The sequence below is a fragment of the Pyxicephalus adspersus genome, chromosome 4, assembly GCF_032062135.1.
Source record: "Pyxicephalus adspersus chromosome 4, UCB_Pads_2.0, whole genome shotgun sequence".
Taxonomy (NCBI): domain Eukaryota; kingdom Metazoa; phylum Chordata; class Amphibia; order Anura; family Pyxicephalidae; genus Pyxicephalus; species Pyxicephalus adspersus.
In genome coordinates this window covers 130,155,312-130,178,274 of record NC_092861.1, presented here as the reverse complement: position 1 = coordinate 130,178,274, position 22,963 = coordinate 130,155,312, and the positions used below count along the sequence as shown (strand labels likewise).

General features: G+C 36.0%; 1 long non-coding RNA gene across 1 annotated transcript in view; it reads left to right on the top strand.

Annotated features, from left to right (window-relative positions):
* Positions 1–368: 368 nt before the first annotated feature.
* The window catches only part of LOC140330146 (uncharacterized), a 114,270-nt gene continuing 91,675 nt past the window's right edge, over positions 369–22,963 (top strand). The window contains exons 1-2 of the long non-coding RNA XR_011920646.1: positions 369–494; positions 8,533–8,665. This is a non-coding gene — a long non-coding RNA (uncharacterized lncRNA). The remainder of the gene's footprint in view (positions 495–8,532; positions 8,666–22,963) is intronic.

The window sequence follows — 22,963 nt, the reverse complement described above, 5'->3', positions numbered from 1 at the left end:
AGATGCTCCTGTAGGGGATTCAAGACAAAACAAAACAAATACAAATCTGCAATCCGCACAAAGTCTCAGGATAAATGCTTTGGAGATGCTCCTAGAAAGGCTCCTCAGCAAGTAGTGGAAAGCATCAGTGTAGCTATAGCAACCGTGACATCACATCTGATTGACCAATGGCAATCATCCCAACTGAAAAATGGCAGGTATTTCCATAGCGCAGCCTGTCTGCCCAAGACCTTACAATCCAGTGATCATGTGTGCCCTCCTAGCTAATTGTATGCTACGCTGACAGACCAATGGCATTATCTAACAGGTTTTTTTTCAATTCACAAAGCTGTATTTAACAGCAAGACATTTATTTAAAAAATGACACTTATTTGGTGTGTCCATGGAGATCAGCCTGTATGCACTAGGCCATACAATCCAGCAAGCACTAACATCCAGAATTATCACTTTGCCTGCATTACAGAGTGTGAGATGCATGCAGCTGATTAACCTAGGTGAGGCAGAGCTGCAGTTAAACTGTGTTTTTGTTTCTTTAGTATAACTATTTTTTGATATGTATATTAAGTAGACTGTAAGCTCTTCAGTAATGAGTTATGTTTCTTTGTAACATTTGTTTTGGAAATGTAAACTGTGTGTATCCCTTTAAGGTTGTGATCCTGAGTTTTGTGTACTTAAAGGCACCTGTGCAATGTGCTAGGAGTCTATCGTCAGTTCAGAGTGTTAGCTGGACATAGGGGGAGCTACTTGCTGCCAAGGTAGTTGCATTTATTTTGCATTTTTTTGCTTTATTTTTGCTCAAAATAAATATGAGCATTGCTTTTGCCAAAAACTGAGTTTAGACAGTTTTTAACGGCATATACACCCACATATCAACATTCACAAGGACATGTTCAGACCAAGGTGTTAATGGGGCTATGTAAGAAAAAATGTGAAGAGAACCCAAAAGCCATCTACAACCACAACAGCCAGCGGTATAAAATGCCCTGTTCTAAAGTCATGATCAAAACCAAAGCAATTTTTAGGCCATATTCCTTGGCCAAATAAGACGCTGTAGCCGCTCTGTGGAGTTGGTGAAGACCTGCCCAGTTTGAGAGTCATTGTCAAAATCTCAGAATTTTTAGCCCATGTCCTATAGCCAAACAAGTTGGGGAGAACATGCCATGCTATAAAATCATATTCAAAGAAATTTATGGGCAATGAGCTCCGGCCAAAAAAGACCATGCAGTGCTATCTAGGAACAAAGGAAGACTAGCCCTTCTCCTGATGCATGATCAAAAGATTTTAGGTCATGATTTCAAATATGAAAGCATGTGGGGTGTAATGAATGTAAAGGGGTGCATGGTAAAGTGTGAGTAATGTATTGTGGTGCTGGGTGTATAGAGGTGCATTGTAGGTTGTGCTTAGTTTATTGGGATGTATAGTAGGATGGAATAAGTTTGTTATGGTGCTTAGTCGGATCTCCTAAATGTATTTAACATATATGGAGGGATCACCATAAGGTGTGCTCAGAGGGCAAGTTCATTTGGTGCGGATATTGGGTTGTTCTGGATGCAAAGAACTGCATGGTGGGGTGTGTTGAGTGCAATGGAGTGCATACTATGAAGTGTGTTGTATGCTAAGTTTGTTTAGGTGTATGACATTTTATTGTATTGAGTATAACAAGGCTTATGGTGTGCATACCACAGACTTCTGAGTATATTTCAGTGCAGGGTGGTAACAGTTCATAATTCATTCATGAGCACAGCCTGCGATTTAAAAAAAAATATTTTTAAATTTTTTTTAAATTAAAATTCGATCTCAATCGGCTAATTTACACCGGCCGTTCTGGCTTACAATTTAGGTAAGTGAGAACCGCCAAATTTGCCGCGAGATCGAGTTTAAAAATCTTGCTTATCCCTACTCACCACCAGTGTGAGCAAAGCCTATAACAAAAGTATATTTGTTTTTTTCTTTAAATACTTCATATAGATACTTTTGAAGCAATCATTCAAAATGTAAGCAAAAAAACGTAAGAAAATCACACACTTGACCAAAACTTCTTTCTAGCTAAGCTTTTAACAATACTGAAAACTGCATTCATGAAGTTGTATGAACCTAAACCTCAACTCTGATATGTTATCATGTATATGTACCAGACTTCGGCTTTACTATGGGAAACTGCTGACTGTCCCTTTTACAGGAACTATACAATGATGTAGATTAATTGTTGTATAGATATTATGTGTATAAGGGTTCCCAGTGCTTTGGGTGGGGAACAGATAATAATTCAGATTCAGTCTGATGTCTTTATTCCCAGATTTGTTGCATTATCAGTCCTGACAAGGGTGAATGCGGTTCATTTAGATATTATATTATTATTTAATTCAGGAACAAAACATTTTGACCTTCGAATTCCTTATCTTTTGGACAAATAATTTGCAGATTTCTAATTTTTGTAAACTAAAAACATTCCAGACTGTTTTAATATTCTCAGAATTCAGTCCTGATATGCATTGTATTGAAAGCTCATTCACATTTTTTATGGGACATCAAGTAGGTTCATTTCTTTATCCTTAGATACTCCTTAATGATATTTGTGTATAGCAAAGTCATACATAAAAGTATGAATATATATATATATATATATATATATATACAATCTCCATGTTTGTAACGTGTTATTCTGTAGAGAACTGAACAAATGTGAAAAGGAAATTGTGAATTTGTACAGAACATCCAGTCAAAATTATAGATATCAGGTTCAAATTATATTCAGTTTTTACCTCCTGGTTAAAGATTAGTATGTCAATGTAAAATTAAAACATCAAGAAAAAGTGTTTTTTTTCTCACTCATTTTAAATACAAAAGCTGAGAAGGAACCAGCTACATAATCTACTATATGATTGAAAAAGCTTTACAGTACAAACTTCTCCGGTCTGAGTATTTTCCCAGGACTCTGTGGATTATGCAGCATTTAACTGTATCCTTTACAATAGTTTACTCAGTCCATATGACTTGATACCACTGCCAAGTCTATGTGAAGCGGGTGGAAAACGGACAGCCACACTTACTGTGCTCAGATGAAAAGCTGATACAACATGCGGACGCATTCACAGACACAAAAAGTGATTCAAACAATGACACACAGACCCCCTGCATTGTCATTCTGATTAATAAACATGAAACAGGCACAGCAAAGTCTAAATATGTTAGTTTCATATAACCTGAACAGTTTGGGACACTATAGTATATTATCTGTCTAATATATTTTTACTTAATGATTTTATTTATACACACTGTTTGAATTAAGAACATGTATTGCAAGGGGTCATTTAAGATAGGACCCCTTACTGTGAATTAGGGGACTATGATATAAAAGGAAAGCTTTAATATAAAGTGGGGATATGGGGTTTTGATGTAGAGGGAAGATCAAAATTTCTGGGGGACTCTTAATGTGAAATGTGCTTGTTCTACATGGTAGGGACCTTGTCAGAAATTAGCACCTGGGCCCATAGATCTGTAGCTAGAAGACCATCAACGGTGATGCAGAGTTCTCACAGAAGGAGGAGGGGGTCCAGGACCTAATTTTGCTTTGGGGCTCATGGATCTGTAGCTATGCCACTATATATAAAATATCACTCAGCGTGCTCAACTCACAAAACTAACTTAGATTTCAGTCCAAAGAGATTTAAATATTCTATTTTAATGCTTAAAACCAAGCCTTTTGTGTCTTTATGTGCTTTCAACAGGTTTTTATTCCTATATATCTATGTGCATACAAAAGCTGCTTCAAACAGGTCATAAAGCAGGTCTGAAGGATGACAAAACCCACCTAAAGCAGATCAGTTATAGGTCAGAAGGATGTCATCTGTTTGTAAAATGCATTTGTTGGTGAATTTTGAAAGATCTCAGAACCTCAAACTGATGCTATTGACATAAGCCCAAGGCTTATCAACACAGGCTCATATTCTGATGGGTTTGCATCATAAATGATGGAGTGTGTCACAGTGAGTCTCTCCTGTAACATGGGACCTGATACATTAAAGCTCCCGAAGACTGAAGAAGATGGACTATTATGGGAGAACCTGGGTGATTTAGCAAACTTGGAATTAATCTGATCCAGGATTGAAAACTTTTGCCAACTAATAGCAAATTATTTTAGGAAATCCATTTCAGGTTTGCTGGACCACCTAGATTCTCTTATGATAGTCCTTCTTCTCCAGTCTTTGAGAGCTTTCATAAACCAAGCTCATTGTATCAGCTGTTGATTCTGTTGATTCAATCTTTTTTTTGTAAATGTGCTTTACCAGACCAAGTTGTCCTGGAAAAGTGGATGGAGGTAAACCATTTTGTGATAATCATCATTTGACTGTTAGTGTCTTGCAATACCAATTATAATGGATTAAGGTAATTCAGCTCAATGCATGTATGTTGTAGTGCCACTCTGTTAGGAAAATACTGCACATCCATTTTTTTTTGTGTACTATGGCCCTGATTTATTAAAGTTCTCCAAGGCTAGAGAGAATACACCATCAGCAGTGAAGCTGGGTGATCCAACAAACTTGGAATGGATCTGGTCTAGGATTAAAAACATTTGCTAACAAATAGCTAATGACTTTTAGGAAATCCATTCCAGGTTTGCTGAGTTACCCAACTTAACTGATGAAAGTGTATTCTCTTCAGCCTTGGATAACTTTAATAAATCAGGGCCTGTAACTCAAGTCACTCTAACATGCACTGAACCAAGGTAGACAGGTGTCAATGGACTCTTATGCTACAGGAGAATGTTTGCCTCTTATGAAAAGTCCATCCAAATGCACTAATACATATAGCATTACCCTCCCCACAGGTTGCCAATGCTGTCATCAAAGGGTATACTGGGCTTTAAAAACACAGTGCAGCCACCCGTGATGTGATGCATTGCCGTTCTGAATGGCCTCCCAATGCACATGCCTTGCTGAACAATTGTGCACAACCAGAGGTAGTGCCATTTTAAGTACATTTTAGTGCGTTAGGTAGCCTAACTACATTAGTGTTAATTGCCCTGACTCCTTCAAGGACATCAATCAGGAACTCAATGATTTTGAAAGGCCTGCATTGGTGGGCCTAATGGGCTCTCATACCCCTCCAAGCTCAGTTGGACATGCATGCACCCTAAACTAAGCATTCCCAAAACACAGGAAGCAAACATTTTGTATTAGATTGCTGGTAATCATAGCAATCTTCTCAGCCCACATTATTGCTCTGCTGTATGTTTAAAACAAGACTGATAATGTAAATGCAGGTGGTCCATGTGAGTCACTCAGTATCTGCACTGCTTAACAATAGCTGGCCCGGAAAGAGACGCACACCCTTGTAAAGTAAATTAGCGCTGTCTTCACAGACAATTTCAGGGGTGAACAAAGGTAACATAAATGCAAATGTGTGTCAAACCACCAAAGTTGTGCTTCAGTTGTAATATAAATGTCTTGTTACAGAACTTTTTTATATTTAGGGGGATTCCTGACATAAATGAGTCAGACGTATTGCTGTTAGAATAACTGAGCACTGACCACAGGTCAAACCTAGAAAGGAACTTCACAGTTCCTCCTTTTCCCTAAAGACATCTCTGGAAGAAGTGAATTGTCTCACTGTGGAAGCAAAGGCATGAGAAAGAGTTGCATAAAAGTGAACCCAACAATGAACTTTAGAGCACTGTTAAAATAATCTACAGTTTTTGTATGACCTTTTATTATGTATTTCTGATCACCTTAAAGGATTATTATCATGAAAAACATTACATTATAATCATGCTATATGCCTAATTCACATTAATACATTTTCATTCATGGAAGGAGCTGGAAAGGGTTAAAATCATCATACTACTATTGAGGTCCCCTTTATAGAGAATTCCTTTTATTTCCTGCTCTGGGGGCAACATTTTATCTTAAATAAACTAAGAATAAAAATCTGCACCAGGGAAACAAACTGAAGGTGGTTCTAGCATTCATAATTTGTTTCTGTAATTTTTTTGTATCCATTTTCCATATCTGATGTTTTCCTTCATTTAAATGCAGACTGTTCAAAAGAAGTGACAATGGCCACATTCACTAAGCTAAGTGATCTATCCCTTGCAATGGGATACTTTACTGAGCTAAGTAATCAGTTTATATTCCTTTAGTAAATCAAACCAAAGGACCTCATTTGTTAAAATTTTCTAAGGCTGGGGAGGATACAATTACACCAGTGAAGCTGGGTGATCCAGCAAACCTGGAATGGATTTCTTAAAAGTCATTTGCTATTTGTTAGCAACTGTTTTCAATCCTGGACCAGATCCATTCAAGTCTACAGGATCATCCAGCTTCACTGATGAAAGTATATCCTCTCCAGCCTTGGAAAGCTTTAATAAATCATGCCCTATGTGTCCAACTGGTCAAACCCAGTGTTATGGTATGTCCTTTACCTTGTAGTTATTACTGTTGTTAATCTCATAAAACCTAAATGTTTTATTATAAAATACCTGATAATTCTGCCATGACAGTCATTTTTTTTCTCTACAGTAACAACTGTCTCCTAGTTGCAATCCTGCATTATCACCCTGTCACATGTGTCATGCAGAAACACTTTGTTCACTGTTATCACTATAAGATCTCTGATTTAGAATAGAACATTGGTTAAAAGATAAGGTACCAACTAATATCTTGGAGTGCCCATAGGCATTAGACAGTCTTCTAATGCAGTTGTTTTAGTTTAACTACATGCCTAAAGCTCAGACTAAGGTTCACCTAGGGAAGAGGATATGAGACAGATTATAAATATTAACAATACATACCCTACAGCTGTTATGTCAGAATACAAAGCTCAGAACAAATAGTCTGAAGTGTCACAGTACTTCTAAAGAACCACAAACAAGTCTAATGACAACCTGTAAGAGACTATGACAGTAATACCATCCCTCTTATTGTGACATATCAGTAAGTAAAAAAAATTCTAAATGCACAAAATGTGTTCATTATCCCATATTAAACCTTCAAAGACCATTATATGGTATCTAAGAAAAATAATATTTATATATTATCTCACCACTATGGGTTCACTATGGGTTCACTATGGGGTCCCAGGTTTGAGTTTTGGCCAAGACATGACCTCTGTGGAGCTTGTATGTTCTCCCTGAGTTTGCATTGTTTTACTTTGAGCACACTGGTTTCTCAAATTGGAAGGTATTGGCTTTCCTCCAAAAAATGGCCTTTGGTAAAAGATATGACTATGGTAAGAATGCCATTTGATTGTGAGCTCCTATCATTGCTATAGTATTACATATTATTCTGTTCTGAATCAAATATCTGATATATATATTGGAGAGATTGGATAATCTGCCAATTTCTTAAACAATTATACTGTTTTGACCTCTTATATTGAGAGATTTGTGTATGAAATGTATTGCATTTGTTATTCAGCTTTGTGGAATACCTTTAAGAATAGTACTTTGTGCTGTGTTTACTATACAGGAGACATTATTAATACAACTTTTTTTTTTTTGGGGGGGGGGGGATATGTCTATAATAGTAGTATAATAATAGACTATATATAGTAGATTATTTTAGGGGTTACTAGATTTGGGTGAGATATACCTCCACAAACCAACCAAACATAAGTAGTCACCTTGGGCATTTAGGGTTGTGTGAACTATTTCAGATGCTTGAGAATAATTGGATTATACTTGCTTGTCTGATTGACCTCATGTATCTATGGCCAGCTGTAGTTTTAGCCTCCAGAACTACACAGCTGAATAATATTAATTTAGGTAAGCTATTATCCATATAATATTATATAAATATCCTGAAAGCCAGTAGATTGTTTAGAAATATCTCTCCATCTAATATCTGTTCATATGACCATCACAGAACTAAATAACCAGTCATTATTGAACATTCTTCTTGATCTTACTATGTCAACATCAATACTGTGATAATGGTACTTAGTGGTATATAATTACATTTTGCTGTGCATCCCTGCCAATGGTTTTATGCTGGATGAGCCCATGTGTCATTACTGTATAAATATAAAAGCAATTATCTCATAAAAAGAGCAGTTAGTGGAAATGCAGCAAACTGTCGCAGCTTGAGCACATTTGTCCAGGAAAATATTGATGGGATATGAATAATCTTAGCAGTATGACAATGGCAAGTGAGGTAACTGTCTCAAACAAAGCTTTTTGAAGAACTATTTATTTAATCTGCCAATAATAAATATTATTCAAAAGAAAGTTTATTAGGTAGGTACAGGATACAAAATGCAGCTTAGGTCATATTTTTACTTTCCGAATGACAGATCCAATGAAATAGGTATTATAGGAAATAGGAAATTAAAGTGGTAGAAGTTTAAACACCTAAAGTGGAACTAAACCCAAAAAACAAAAACATTGCAAGCAGGCAGGCAGACAGGCTTTTTATTGAAGAAAGGGCATGCCATTTCTCTTTTGTAATAAAACATACTTACCCTGTTTGCAATCTTTTGTAATATACACTAAGTTGTGCATGTGTAGTGTATGATTTCAGCATTTCTCTGTGCCAGGGATGAGTGGATTCCCATGCATATGCGTGAACAGTTACCCCATTCTGGCCTGGCCAATGAAAACGGCTGGAGATCCTAAATCCCAGAAAATGACTGGGTGAAGATGTCCATGCTGGTGATGGAGCATGGGGAGGTAAGTTCAATTCTGCTTTAAATACCCTTCCTAATGTAAACCTATCACTAACCAGCTTTGCTTTACACATAAAGGGAATGTAACAGGATTCCCCATTAGACAACCTCCTCAGCTTCTGGTGATCACCTTGTTGTGGTCCCTGTAGCCCTCATTTACCTGCAAGAACCCTGGGAAAAAAACATAAAAAGTCAAATTATGGACTGGAATAGGGATTTCTCCTCTGCCCTCTTTGACAGTGCTGGGTCTACAGATTGGTCAGGGCTTTAAAAAGAGGAAAGAACCACATACCGCAGATATTTCAAATGACTTGAGCAGGTAGAAAGGGTGGTAGAATTTGCTGAAAAGGAAAGTATCCACTTTAGAGTAGGCAATCTGATTGGCTTGTTAATGTTTCCTGAATATGAAAAGGGTCAGATCTCTTTGAAGTCAGGACCCCTTCTTGGGTATGTACCCCTTCTGTTGTGTATGTACATTGCTAAGCCCAGCTATGGTTTGAAGATTTAATATCACAGTTTTTTCAAAGATTCCTATAATTGCACCATATATGTTTCTGAATCAACATTAAAGAGAAAATAAGCCTTCTATTGGGTACACATCACAAAGAACCATTACCAGAATTATGCTGAAGAATTCTAGAACAACACAGTTGTATGGAGATCAGAATGAACCAGATCTCTTACCACCCATAATGCTTCTAACTTGTAAATGCTCAGCTATGATTTCAAAATGAAACCTGCAATGATTATGAAATGAATGTTGTTCCGGGTATATATTCAGCATTTGTGTTTCCTTTTTGTCCATAGTATTGTCCCTTTAAAATGAAATTACGTATACACATAAAATTGTCACATCTTTTGCCAGTTCTGCTGAAAGATTTTTTTAAGCAGAAACTGTTATATTACATTAAATTGTGCATTGGCGACAAAACTTTTGGGTAAACTGAAAACTATAATTGCATAATAATTGTAAAATTGCTGACACTGGATTCTCCCCAGGCTTCATAAATTAGGATAATGGAGCAAACACTGTCTGTACATTATGACTTTGAGGTTTCTAGACATTCCTTATTTTGCACAATCCAGTTGTGCAGAATGTGTTTGAAATATTATAGGGCTACACAGTAGACATTGGCTGTTGTGTTTAACTTTCTAGTACCTTTTTATTGCCTGGCAATGGCCAGCCTATTTAGAAGTGGAAACAAACCCATAATCTATGTTTGAATCAAATAAAAGAATAAAGTAACAATCCACCCACCAACTTGACTTCAGAAAATATTAATATTAGCAACCAAAGTTAATTATATATTATGGCAACTATGAATAGCTATGAACTTCTTGTTCCAAGATAGAAGAAAAATATGATTCGAAATGTTAAACTAAGGTCTTCACTGCTGCTCATTTTCATATTAAACTGGCTGTACATATAAATAGAATAGAAATAACAGACTTAATGGGGTGCAAAATACAATGCACTTATACTAATCATTAATGCTACCACTATTAGTGATGCTGTTCACAAAGTGATCAAGACATAATCTTTGCCCGATATAGCTGTCGGGTTTGTCTTGGGCGAGAATCTGACATGTCCTGATGGATTCATAAACAGCAGACGATGAATGACCACAATAGGAGTGAAGGGAGGACAGCGCAGTGCTTGCTTGTTCTTTCCCCTCCCATCTCTATAGAACAGAACGGCGCTGTATGTACATCTTTCAGTTGTTTGTCGCTGGAAACGATCGTGAAGAATCATTTCCAACTACCATTATTAAATATGTATGTGCAGCCTTAGAATATTATATTGTGCATTCTCAGCTGCACAATACAGTTATCCAGTAATTAATGGTACAATGGGCTAGTTTAAATGAACCTCACATGCAACACCATATTGTCTATTATGATATTATTTAAGGTGGCAGGTCTTCGTATTGTCTAATTTGTTTACGCTCAAATTTTTATAGTTTTTTGTTTTAGTTTTTAAAATTTTTTATAAATATATATAATATAAATTATACATTTTTTTCTATTTCTACAAAAAGACTATAACCAGTAATCTAAAGTTAATCATAATATTTCTTGATTTTAAATTCCTATACAAAAAATTGCAACTTGCAACTGCAACATCAAACCTTTTTTTTGTAGAATTTGTTACCAAAACATTTTTTAGGGAAGAATTTATATATATTCATGTTTTATATTGTACAAATCTATCAAAGTTAGAAGCCGTTATGGATAACATTACACAAACCTATCAGCGGGGAGTGGTTATCCCATCTGATCGTGGGAAGATTATACTTCAACTCAGCAGAGCTGTGAAATGGATTTGGTCAACTGCATGTTGCTAAGTGGGAGTTAGATGCGTACAGCAACCATGAAGGTTAGGACGGGGTACAAGAAAAACAAAGGGTAATTACCAAGATGAAGAACAATGAGATCTCCTATCCAATGTGTCTGGATTCTGTCCAATCTTGTGTCCGACCATAAAAAACCATCAGTTGTTTATTTTGGAGCATACAAGCTCAATCACATCATGTCTTTATTTATTGGTGAACTGTATAGAACACTGTTGATACTTCTTTCTAATACCTCAGTGAGTTCTCTGGTGCTCTTACACAAAGAACCAAGCCACTTGTGCTAGTGTTTTGCTCTAATCATAAAAATCTGATATAGACTTTTGCTTGGTTCAACATCTCACCAAATGGTGCAATCAGATCACTTGCTGCCTGCAGCATCCATCATACCAGCCTAAACAAAGCCACTTGACAGGAGCTTAGGGTCTGTTTTAATGAAAAAGGTGTAACTTATAAAATATGCTGCTACTGTATATTGTGATACATGGGCTTTCTTTACCACCTCATTTATTGTGGAGTATTCAAGAAAACATGGGCTAATACAGCAAGTTTCCTAATCATAATGGTTTAGCAAAAAACTAAATCTCTATTGCATTCTAGAAAAACCCTCAAATAAAAAAATGTGGTGACAGATACTTTGTTAAAATTCCTTCCCCCGTAACAGCCTTCTCCTCGTAAATAATTGTACTTTAACTTTCCTTTGTAAGTACTTTCTAAGAGCAATAAACGTTTTTGATAGACAAAGAACTTTATATCAGGCCAAAGAGAACCAGAGCACTTTCTTCCCATTCAATTACAATGTACTTGATGTATATCTCACATCTTGGATTCATTACGAAGGTATTTTAATAGGACAAATGCCAACTTTGGCTCAATAGATTGACTTTAATTTTAACCCCAAAGTTAATCTTAAAAAATAAATTAGACCTCATATTTCCCATCCCCTTCCACCTACATTTCCTTTTATCACATGGTTAATTGTCAACTAATAATGCATCTGGCTTTGGCGATTAACTCAAATACCGTTTAATGGCTGGTGGAGAAAATTAAAGTTGTGTCAGGGAGAGTTACAAGGAGAAGACATGTAATAGTACCTAGAGTATGAAATATGAATAGCGTCTGTTTGTTCCCCTTCACTGATAATGAATTTACAGAAACATTTCCCCAATGCACTTACCAGTATTAATGTTTCGCAGAATTTAAATGGCTTCTAATGATTCTCATATGGCTGAATTGACTAATTGTACTCGCTAAACAGCAACATGTTTTCGTTGGTGTTATGGCAATGTTTCAAAAGCCAGAAAATAAATTAAAGGGCAACCCTTGCCAAAGAAGTTTATAGTTAAAACATTCACGTGGGAATTGTTTCACCTGCCAAAAGGTTTGTAAAATAATGCATGATGCATTAGGATTGTCTTACTAAAAGGAACTAGGAACGTAAAGGAAAAGGAGACTGTACACTTAGCAAAGAGAATGCTCACTTTGGAAAGTGAATGTTAAGGCATTTTTCTTTTCAAGTTTTAGACAAAGTAGGGAGGAATTAGACCCTTTATTAAGTTTTTTTTGCTTTCTGTGTACCAGATGGGGAGACCCCACCTTGTCTTAGAGTCTCTTGTATAGTGAAACCTTTTGGTGCTGTTGATCGAGAAGTGGCTACCTCATTTCTCCTCAGTGCCTTAAAACAGAACTAAACCCAGGCCGACTCACCAGTTTGTATTCTAGCAAAGGGTTCCACCATCTTGCTTCTCTGCTTCATACATCTTGCAGGTATGCAGGAGTTCATTGCTCCCGGCACATGCAGGAGAAGCCAGGAATTTCATGTGTCACTGGCAATCAAAGCTGACGCTACATATGCAAAGCTACAAATGCATTATTGCAGAAGGGACATTGTCTCTCCCTTTCTGTAATTATGACCTGCCTGATTATACAAATGTAAAAGTGGAACTTTGGTTCATTCATCCCCTTGGTGTGACTCTACCATTTGACTCCATTGATTTCACCTACTTTGTGGTTGGGGTACTATTTTGTCATTTGGACACATTTATTACATAATTTACCTTGCGTCTATTCTTATGAGGAGGACTGTCTCTCCTCAAAACACATTGGGCTTGATTTATCAAAGCTCTCCAAGACTGGAGAAGAAAAGCTATCATGGGAGAACATGGGAAAGTCAGCAAATCTGAAATGGATGTCTTAAAAACCCATTTGCTATTCAGTCAGCAAATTTTTTCAGACCTGGAACAGATCTATTCCAGGTCTGCTGGATCATTGTGGTTCATAAATGATGGCCTATCTTCAGTTGTCTTGGTTTAGCTTAGCTTTAAAAAATCAGGGCCAATGAGTCATATATTGGTAAACAATAGTTTAAGAGAGTTTCTTGGACTGCAATTGACCTTTAATAAATAAGAAGACTTCTTGAATCTTGGACATGTGTTAATTAAGTACCTACATGAGCAGGTTTGATTGTAAAAAATGTTTTAAATATAAAGTTTTTTAGGGTTATTATCTAGTCATTATAATTGAGGTTTGAAAAAAAAAATGTATTAATAAAAAAAAAATACTTTAAATCACCAACAAAATGAAGCATCAAATAGTTTCATTTACAGAAGCCGGGTCTAAGCTCTAGCTGTGGAAACAGCTGTGTCTACAATGTGTTCTGATATTATATCAGTCTCAATTGACTGCATTAGGAATGCATATCTAATTTTCCTCTATACCAAACAAAGCACAATTAATATTTTTTTCTTTATTTAAAAATCTTGTCACTGAGAAGAAATAAACTAATAGGGAAAAAATACTTTTCATGGGCTTAGTACACACAATAAATAGTAAACAGATGGGCTGTGACTTAATGGTTAAAAAATAAACAATACTAATTAGGTGTACATACAAATAAATGTCATCTTTCATGCAGTATTTTATACATTTGGTTTCTGAATTGCTTTTGCATGTTATGGATGTTTTTATTTGTTTCATGTACTTATTAGGGATCAATAATAACAAAGGTTTATAAATTCTGCTTTTAATAAAGCCAAGCATAGGTGAACCCATAAAAATAACTTTTAGGGAACCCCTGCTATAATTACTATACCCACAGCTCACAGTACATACAAAAGTAGTGTGATGGTCAGTAGGAAGAATGCCTCTTACATTACTGGCCAGTGGGAAACCCTTACCCTTATGTCACCCTTATTTTAAAATCAAAAACATCATTGGTGTCAGTTGAACTGACCTAAGAGAAATAAATTGCTCATTGTTCAAGGAACTCCTAGCAACCTCTGAAAGAACTCGGATTAGGAAACACTGTTTTTGACTATTAATTTATGTAAAGCTATTTGTAAGGACAACCTATAAATTGCAGTTTTATCTTAACATAGTTACATAAAGGAACAGCTCCTTCACACATTACTTGTGTATTCTGTGCAAAGTGTATTCTGGGACTACCAGTCTGGAATTTATTAGGGAGATTTTTCAGAAACATACAATCAGGAGAGTGGGGTGAGGACATTGTGCTTCACATTTCCAGGAGGCTTACTAAATTTAAACAGAAAGGGAACCAAAATTTTTCCACCGAATGTATCAGTTGCAAAGCTCTATAGGATTCAGAAAATAATTAAAAGGAAAGAAAAAAAAAGTTGCTTTTTGGCAAAATAAACCCTTTTACTTATGCAAGAACATTTTGCCAGTCTTGGCTAGACAGGGCTCAACTAGGCTATAGGCATATAAAATACACATATCAAAAGAATATAGTTGTTGTTAGACAAGATGAAAAGCATAAAAGGATTGCCGAGAGTTGTAGGAAGTTGTCTCTTTGCCCGATGCATTTCTCTGTGGCTTCCACAGGGGAGGGTAGAGACTTCAGTTTAACGTCTTGTTAATAGTATATGGTCCAGAGGTTTGGAAGTACATAAAGGTGGTACTTAATAGGGGTTTTCAATCAGAGGGTTTACAGTAGCAGGGGAAATGTCCAGGGAGCCTATGCATGCACATTTTTCAATCATGAATTTTGATTTCCAAAAAATTATTACACAGTATTTATAAAGCACCAACATATTACGCAGTGCTTTACAGTCCATTGTCATGTCATTACCTGTCCCTCAATAGCACTCACAATCTATTGTACCTACCATAGTCATATGTCTTTAATACAGACTAAGGCCAATGTTTGGAGGGAAGCCAATCAATTCAATTGCAATTTTTTGGAATGTGGGAGGAAACCAGAGTACCTGGAGGAAACTTACGCAAACACCGGGAGAACCTGAAAACTGTATGCAGATAGTCCTGGCCGAGAGTCGAAACTGGGACCCAGAGCTGCAAAGGCCAGAGTGCTAACCACTGAGTCACCATGCTGCCCACTACAGAAATAGACCTGTAAAAGGGAATCATCACATTAAATAGGAGAACATTCCATAATACAAAACAGATATATCAGTTGCATACTATGAAGTTAAATCCTCTACTGGCTTCTTAGGCCCCTCAGGCTAATTTACTGGCCTGCTCCCCAACTGCATATCTTACTGTTGGATACCCATTGATCTTTATGAAAAAACTGCAGGAGGAATCTTGGATTTCCCACTGATAAAACAGGCAGATGGCAGATCTTGGCACAAGTTTTTCCGGGTAAAGTGTACACTGATTGTTGAAAGGGGTGTTTTTTTCTGGATCCATTGGGGTTTCCATTTTTATCTCTCTTGAAAAAAAATGGTATTTTAATATAGTGAGTTTCAGACCCAGAATAAGTATGCAGTGTAAAAGTTCTTATCTCTCATTAGCTTCATTTTAAAGTAAATGTCCAGGCAAAATGAAACCAAAAATTCAGTATTCATACAGTCTGTATATGCACATCCATTTTTTATTTTTTATCCCTTGCTCTGTCCCCAAATGTTATAGGGACGAGTCCAGCAAAACAGAATTGGTTTCTACTATGTTCAAGTTTAAATCATCCTTAAACCTAAAAACCTGTCCTGTTCATAAAATATTTTTTGTCCCACGGCAACAACTTTTGTACTGTACTGTATCTATAAGGAATTGTGGCTCAAAAATTAGGCTGCAATTCCTCAAATCCAAAAAACATTGGTGCTGTTTGCATGTTTTACCCTGCAGTGCAATGCAACACACATGAAACTGTGGGTTTTGTTGCATTGGGGCACATGGCTTTGCAGTAGCGATAATATGACATTTACAAAAAATGGCAACACAGTGCATCAACACAAAAAATGCATCTATAGTGTTTTGCAAACAAAACTTTAGGTTGACTTTGCTAAAATGTTTTTTTGTCATGTGTTTGACATTTTTATGGTTTTCCACAAAGCTGCCTAAAAAAATATTTTAGGATTCTGTCAAGACAAGCCTGGTTTGAATTATCCATCCATGTTGCATTGTTGCTGCAACGCCTAAGCTTATTGTTAAACAGAAATCAAAATATATTGTACATCCCATGACACATTGTAAATTAAATAATAAATTTATGATGAGTATAAGAATAGAAAATGTACCCTATTAAATTTGTTACAGAATCAACAATACTATATATAGAGTGTTCCCATTTTGGTAATGTCTTCATAGATATATCAATATATATGTGTCCTCTGAGTCCAAAAAATATTCTTTACAGTTATTTTGATGCATGTTCCCCCACAAAAGTAATCTCTCCAAAGTGCAAAATAGAAACTGTTTAAGTAAAAAAAAATAATTTCTTTAACTTCCTTGCTCCACCACGCTCCTTAAATAGCAAACTCACTCAGCAGAACTTTTAGACTACTTACTTCACGATGGTCTAAAAGCATGTCCTTATATTCCTCAACAACCTTCACTATGGTGTCCCAATCTCTCATATAAAAATAATAATATCAGCAATGTCTCTAAGGTAAAGGTATAAAGGATTGCATAGCATAAGGTCATTTTTTTTTTTAAAACATTTACATTTGCTATTCCAACATGGGTATCTGCAGCAACATGGAATCACAGACTCATCCCTGAGGACAAATATATTACTGGTGGTGTAGTTAGATTGCTAGATTGCTGTAGATATTTGAGCTGGGTGGGTGAAAAAGTGTGGTTTAGGGCCACACAGAGTAGTAAAACATATTCCTCTATTATGCTACGTACATTGTACAAAATATTTGAATTAATAAAACTGATCATATATCTCATACATTTTATTCCTGGAAGTGCAATCTCATAAAGTGGGTGTATAATTGTTCTCCAAAGCCCAAGACCTTTCTCTAAACGTGTTTCAGAGAGTTCTGCATTTTCTGATAGTAGGTTCTTTCTAACAGGTTTACAAGGTGCAATATAACATGGTAGGGAAATGGACCTTCCCGATACGGGTTGGAGATGAGAAAACGCTCCTTCAGTGAGGACATGGAGAAAAAAAGCACACTCTGCTGTCAAAACTCTACTACAAAACTCTTATGGTGGAATTACCAGAATAATTTTATGCTGCTATGGATATGATACTGTTAGTAAACTAATTTATGCAAAACATAAGGAAAGGCTTTTTTTTAAATTCTGTTTTGGCTTGGGAACCTAACTTCACATTAACAGGTCCAATGAGTTGAAAATGTTTCTCTATAGTGCACCACATAAGTTATCAAACCATCAACTAATTGGTACAGCTTTGTTTGAGATAACAATACCATGGCCTCATAGGGAAAAATAAATGATGGAGCTTGTCATTTTTTTTTTCTATGCAGACACTACACAATTTATGGCAGTTGTTGGTAGAGCTTAAGAATAGTGATGTGGATTATGCCATAAGTGTCAGTAAATGTATCTGTAAAACTCCTTTTTTAGACCTCCTATATTGTTTCCTCTATTATCTCTTTAAGAATAATTGTCAATAATGTCAATAAACAGGTTATGGCAAAGTGTACAAAAAGTCCACCAATAAACCAGTTGGAAGCTCAATGGAACCTTAGAAGAGAATGCATTCCATCACAAACCTCAAAAGGCTTCTTCGGTCCACCTTACCATAATCTGAAGCATTATATATTCTTGTTTTACCCTAAATACTTTTTCCTTTAGGTTATGGTTCTTATATTGTGCACTGATGATGACCAACAGCTGCATGCAGTTTGGAATGAATGGCTTTATAATATTAGGTTGTTTCTGTACTGTAATCCATCAGATCAGAGTATAGAGTTGGCCACCAGAACATAGAAGAATAATTTTCAAGTCTCTTCTCAGTATCCTAAAATGAGGAATAATTTCCTTCTATTAGGATTTGTGAGACACATGAACACCTCCCATTCTATGAAGGCTGTTTAGCAGATGAAGGATGATTAAGATGTAGCAAGAAGACTGGAGACAACAGCACCTAAAGATTTTAACAGGAACAGGAAATGATGGCTGTTGTTCTTTTCTCACAGCAGATTGTAATGAAGATGTAGTATAATACTAAATGAAAAACTGATCACTAAAAGTGAGATTCATAGGCATCATCACTACTACTAGAGCTGGACATTTTTCAACTTTTTTCCTACATTCCTACTATTTGAGCTCCCTAATTTGTCATTTTTTCTTCCTCCTCAGTCAGTTGTAGAAAAACCCACATTCCCATAAATTTTACTGCTTTTGGAGATTGCAAAACTTGATAACAAAATCAAAAGAAGACTGCTTGAATTGGATTAGGAGAAGTAAGACTGAGTCCATATAAAGACCTATCACCATGCTGAGACCGTAAAGATGAACAAGCGATCTAGTTGACAATGTCAGGGGTTTGACAAAGATAAATTATCCTGTCCCTGCCCTAAAAAGGGATTAGGAACTCTATGTTCTTGCTGCAGCTAATACACCTGTTTCTTCTGGTGTTTTCCAATACTCAATAGTTTACTTTTGTTGTGCAACAATAAATTGCAATAACATGATGATACCATTGCTCGATAGTACATTGTATTGCGAGAAACCACAGCAATCGGTTCTTATATTGTCAAATTGCTGATAGGTTTAATATATCAAATCTCATCAGCATTTATATTCAGCTTGCCTCTCTGTAATGTTAGAAGCAGGTAAGCCATAGACATTATGTCACATGTTTATGTTCCAGCCAGGCAATATACTAATTAACCTACAGTACAATTTACACAAACTATGTATAACAATCTTTGCTGCTCATGTATTAACACATTGCTAACCAACAAATACTACACTGCCCAGAAACATTTTACCCCACTACCGCCTATTTTCTTCTTTTTACCCAGAATCCATTTATCACTGCCCATTTTTCACTTTTTTCCCAAGTTTTTATTATGCAAACATCATCCACCACCCTAAAACTGAAATACATTTTACAACCGTTACTAGAGCTAATGGTCACTCAATGGGGCTTATTTATTAAAGCTCCCATGAAGAAGATGAAGAAGACTATCATAAATGTGAACCTGAAATGGATTTTTAAAAAAAATGTATTTGTTCTTAGTTGGCAAATGCTTTAAATCCTGCATTAAATCTGTTTTGCTGAATCACTCGGGTTCTCCCATGATAATATATCTTCTCCAATCTTGGAGAACTTTGATAAATATGGCGCAATAGCCTAAGTTTATCACTAACAGGAAAAGTAAAAGGTCTTGTGCCACATCTAGAAATGATTACAGAAATTGCAGAATAAGCATCTCAGGAAAAACAAAAAACAAATCCACATTCTGAACATTTAGGACACCATTTACAAAATTTAGACCACATCTTACATCATTTCAAAAATGAATAAAAAACATAATTTATTATGTTCTAAAAACAAGACTACAGCACATGTATATTGTATGCATTCAGTTTCAAATAGGTATTCAACATGTTTCACAGGATCTGCTTCCTCAGAAACAATGAGACTGTTAAATCGTTGTTCAAAAATCTCTGATCCATTTAAAAAAAAACTTTGTCCACTTTTGCATACCCTTTTAGTGGAGGGTTCTAAGACGAGGCAAGACAGATATTTCTCCTAAAGCAACTTGGGTGACCTTTCATATTTATTGTACATGTCAAATTAATAGTTGTAAGGAGTTGTAGAGGTTTTAAATTACTTTGCTACTTCAAATTTGGACTGGACACTATCTGCAAGAAGTTTGTATATTCTTAAAGTGTTTGTATGGGTTTCCTCCCCCATCCCAAAAAGGGAAAGTCATTGGATTGTGAGCCCCTTTGAGGGAAAATTAATGATACAACTATAGACTTTGTAATGCACTGTCAGCATTATAAAAACACAAGTAAATAAATAAAAAATATTCCTATTCATGGGTTGCTTTGAAATAATTGTGAGATGTGGTTTAAATTTCTAAAAGGTGCCTTAAAAGTCCAGAATGGGCATTTGTTGGTTATTCAGAGACCTTTGGCACACAGCCAAATGTCCCCCACATCCTCAGATAATCATGCTGACTCTTGTTCAAATCCATTGGGATACACTACCCAATGCAAGGTTTTAAATGGTTCTTACCCCAGAATTTGATTTTAATAACTGATGATTGTGATCATAGAGAGCAGTTGTAGGGCCGGAGTATACCATATGACTTAATTCAGCACTTGGAATTAAAAAAGTGTTGCAAGTTCAAGCTCATTGGTGGATCTTTCTGTTTCCTGATGGACCAGTTAGACTCCATTAGGCTATGTTTAATAAAATGTATTAGTCTGGGGACAAAATAAGGTAGAGTCTTCCACAAAAGGTAAACTCTCTAAGACCTAAAATAAAAAGGGATTTATATCTGAGTTATGTCGAATTGTTGACAAATGTCTTATCTGGAGTACATCAGAATTATGTTGGCAGCAAAAATTTGTGTCATCGATAAAACAACAAATTAAAGCTTTCTTTAACAAATGTTATTTTTTTAAATAATAACAATATGGCATTATTTTGATGAAATTCATAATCAGCTGTTCAACAGAAAACTAAAGAAAACATGTAAGTAGCAGAACATTTCCAGAGAGAAAGTAGCTGAGAGCTTTGCCCATTACTCTGTCATCAAACACATCAGCTTCAGGTTATGTTAGGCACATTTGTCCATGTATTCCGATATGAGTTCATGTAGCTGGAATTTCAAACACCAGCCAGCTGTGGGAACCGAGGGAGAGACTTGTCACACTGAATGCCACACAAATATGTTCCTATCTGTAATGTGGCAGGAGCATGCCGGTACTGTTAAACACATCCATAAATAATCTTTCAGATTGTTTTTTTTTAAAATAAGGGTTTCTTGAGTGTAATGGTGCAAGAAGCAAAGTGCAGTACTCTTAGCCACCAATCAGAATCCATATTGCACTGCCTCAAAATTCTGAAATATTGTTGCACTTTATCCTTAGGATAAATGTATATTAATATTGCTTGCACGTAATTAAAAAAAAAGTGCAAAAACGAAGCAATGCACTGCTCTGCTGCACTTTGCAGCTGCTTGCAGATGCCTGTTAGGGTGTTTGCAAATGCTTGAAAAAAGCCTAGTGGTTTCTGTCTGTTACCTCTCTCTGGTTTCTAGCAGTTGCAGTACTCCCTGTGTTTTCCATTCTGCTCATCTTCCTCTTTAATTGCTATGTTGCTTCTGAGTGTAATGGAGCCATTTTTTGACTAATAGTCTCATAGGTGAGCAAGCACCCAGATGATGGCCACCAAGGATTAACACACATTAATTTGTTAATTATGGTTCCCATTTATTTCTTACTGACATGAACAGTTCAGCTAGAAAATGAAACAGCTTGATGGTGTGCAAGAGGCCTGGAATGCATGTTTTCCAACACCTGGCTGGCTTACTATTTGCCCATTTTTGTTATGTAAACTTAGCACAGGTGGCTAAAATTGTGTTTTGTTAAATAGAATTGTGAGCCGGTTGGCTGGGCAGCAGACACTTGAGGGCATTTAAATGTAAGCTATTCCCAATTCGTGCTGGCAGCAAGCTTCTGTTACCCAGCGGCATTGGTGATGCAGTGGGGTTGATTTATCAAATAGGTTTAGGCTATTCACTTAGCAAACTAATTATCTTTCTACAAATGATTTTTCTCTTAGCTTAAGGAATGAGCTTCCAATAGGGCTAATCAAATACAAGCAAAAATAATGTTTTCCTGTTTTTCATCTTTCCATGTATCCTTGCGTGAGATTGGGTAATTCTCACAGCAGAATTTACCAAGAAGAAATAAATTTAAAAACTTTTTAGCAAGTTTGCTAGAGTTGACTAAAAATTTGCAGAACAGAAGTACAATATACAACTAAGTAGCCCCCAGAACCCTCACAATGTATATTGGGAACATGAAGATAAAAATCTAAAGTTTGTATCTTTTTTTTTATGGAAACAACAGTGCATGGGGTCCCCAAGCCTTAAATGAATTATTTAGACATTTTATGGTGTCACTGTTAATGTCTCATAATCCAGGGTCTGCACAATTTATTTTGGTGAGCAATATATATCAGTGTTTGTCATCCAGGGTACCATGGAACCATAGGTTCCTCCAGAGGCATACTAAGCGTTCCTTAAGCAATGAACAGTGACTCTCAGGTCAGTGTAACTGACACCAATGAGTGCTATATTTGGTGAACTAGCTATGGGAAGGAGTGGTACATAGGCAGGTCAGGCCTGCTTCAGCATCATGAACTAACTGTAGGTCCAAGGTAGAGGTTTAATAAAAATGACTTAAAATATGTTTTTCCTTTTTAAACTGGAGATACAATTTAAAGTAATATAAAAAATCATATATACTGATTAAACGATGATGAAATGTTTCTAGAACTGTTTACCAATCCTGATACCCAACTAATACCGAAACTATCAAGAAAAACAGACACCTGGAACTCAAAGTTAATTAATAAAATGTTGAACCTTTATGATTTACAGCCTAATTGCTGTGTGGGAGAAACGCTTTTCTTCTTCTAATGCAAATAATGTTTTTGTATGTAACCTGTTCAACCTCTTTTCAGAAACATATAATAGGTCATACAAAGTGTTATAAATCACAATATATACATGTATAGTCATGCTGTA